Raw genomic sequence first — 2,775 nt, forward strand, 5'->3', positions numbered from 1 at the left:
TATTTTCAAATTTTATTTGATGACTTAACTTATAAATGTAAAAACTTCAAATTTTTTTATCTTTATTACCATAAAATGTATTTTAAAACTTTTATTTTAAAAAAATTGTATAAAAATCCAACATTTTGGTTGTCTCCGTACTTTAGAGAGTTATTATTGAAAGTAATAACAAACCTCACAGTATAGCAAGCCAAATTGGTATATTATCAGTAAATAAATATTATCTTTTCTCATAAATAATAATCGAAACTATTAACAACAAACACATGCGTGATACACGTAAATACGCGCAGACCAACACATTGCATGATTGCATGAAGTCGGTTGAGGTTTCGTTGCGTTCGAATCGAACACAGTCACTACAACTGCTGAACCTGGCGCTTATAACCTTACACCGTCTCGCTGCCGTGTCATTTAAATTTAATAAAACTAATTATTATAGTGTATATAAATTAGTTCTTGATCATCAAACAACAAAAATGGGTTTAAATGAAGCTCTTGATCTGAACACGTTGACTGAAACCTTTGCGTTACTTCTTTTTTTTGTGGATACCATTCATTTTGAAATTCGCTGACCAATTATAATACGTGACGTCAATTCTTCTCTTGCTTTCACTAAAGTTTATTAAGTAAAATTTAAATAAGACTTGTTATTACGTGCTATGCATAAACCCTCAAACCCGTATATATACTTATGTTGTAATGGTTCTTTTATTTACACGGAGAAGACAAAACAACGAAACACAAAGCTGATTTATTTAACAAACTTGTATCATTCATGTTCAGAAAAAATAGTTGTGATCTACTGTAGACCAGAGGTAAATAATATGCGAGAGGCACTTGAACATGCAGTTGTTTATGCATGTCTGTCTTTTCTGTCTACTTTCAAGGCATAATAGATGGGTAGGTGGATTAATAATGACATGCAATTTTTTTGTATATGGGCAAACACAAACCACATCCAATATTTTAAATGCTACCATGCGTTTAAACCGTCCAAACCACCACCAGCGAGTTAATGGTTAATCTATAGGCATGGGTAGGTAGGCAGGTACGCTCAACTTCAAATAGAATCAATACTTACACTAAGCAAACTACTTGAGCTAATTAAATCAACAACCATTAAATTGATTTAAAATTCAGTGCGATTTTAATACAAACGCTAGTCATCGGTTGCAGCCAGGGGCTCTGATTAACGATTATTTTTCATACGTTCGTAATAGTTCATTCAACCGCTATCATTATAGAGAATAAATTTGATTGTGTGTTCGTGTTTTTTTTACGAAATAAATTATGCGTTTGTTCGTTTGTTCGTCTATCTGTGTGTGCGCTTGTTTAAAAAGTTTTTTATTGTTGTTACTCGCGTATACTATTAAAACACTTGCTTGAAAAGAAACTGTGGAATGTGTTCGCATCATACGTAATTCTTTTCATAATTATTACACAGTCTAGTCAACGAACTATGGTTTAGTTGAAAAAAATAAAATAGTTGTTGTGGGATGTGCATATGTTTGAAGAAGAGGAACACATGTGAACAGATCTTGCATTTTATATATCTTCTTCCTAAAGTACATACCACACACACACACACACACACACACACACACACACACACACACACACACACACACACACACACACACACACACACACACTCACTCACTCACTCAATAGCACAAGTATAGTAAGCAATAATGAAATACAGCATGTAATCGGAAACAGGGCAAAAATTTTCAGAATATTTATTAATAGCCTGCATTGTCATCGATCTCACCTGAAATTCACGTGAACTTCTACTACTACTAATACTACCGCAACCAATACTACCACCACTACAACTACTACTACTACTACTACTACTACTACAACAACTACTACTACTACTACTACTACTACTACTACTACTACTACTATTGCTGCTACTACTACTACTACAACTACTACTACTACAACTACTACTACTACTACTACTACTACTACTACTACTACTACAACTACTACTACTACTACTACAACTACTACTACTACTACTACTACTACTACTACTACTACTACTATTGCTACTGCTACTACTACTACTACTACTACTACTACTACTACTACTGCTGCTACTACTACTACTACTACTACAACTACTACTACTACTACTACTACTACTACTACTATTACTACTACTACTACTACTACTTACTACTACTACTACTACTGCTACTACTACTACTACTACTACTACCAATGTTACTACAGATGTTAAACGAATAAGACGTTTAAAATTTTGAAAACTGGTCTGTGTGCTTATCATTGCTTTCATATTTATCATGTTTTATTATTACTATAACGATTACTGCATAAGCAATGCTGGCCATATAATCTTAGTATAATATAGTGATCATTATCTTATAATGCTATATACATTTATATAAGCCTTATACGTGCGTGCGCTAACAAGAAGAACAGATGAAATATTGATATATATAGTGGTCGTGCTCTATACTGGATCATTTATTAATGTTATTTAGCGTTGGATTTTGTTTGTTGGCGAAATATTGGATTTTAGAAATTGTTATATAAATTATTTTCTATTAAATATATTTTGTTCTTTACCAGTCTAAAATTTTTAGATAATTTCTTCTTATATCAGATATCTATAAAAAAGTTGTTATTTCATTATTATTATTTCTATTATTATCACTGTTATTATTATTATAGTCATTGTTTTTATTGTTATTAGCGTGTGATAAAATTTAACGACTTGAGTAGAAATGTACAACTTTG

The sequence above is a fragment of the Helobdella robusta genome, assembly GCF_000326865.2.
Source record: "Helobdella robusta unplaced genomic scaffold HELROscaffold_19, whole genome shotgun sequence".
Taxonomy (NCBI): Eukaryota; Metazoa; Annelida; class Clitellata; order Rhynchobdellida; family Glossiphoniidae; genus Helobdella; species Helobdella robusta.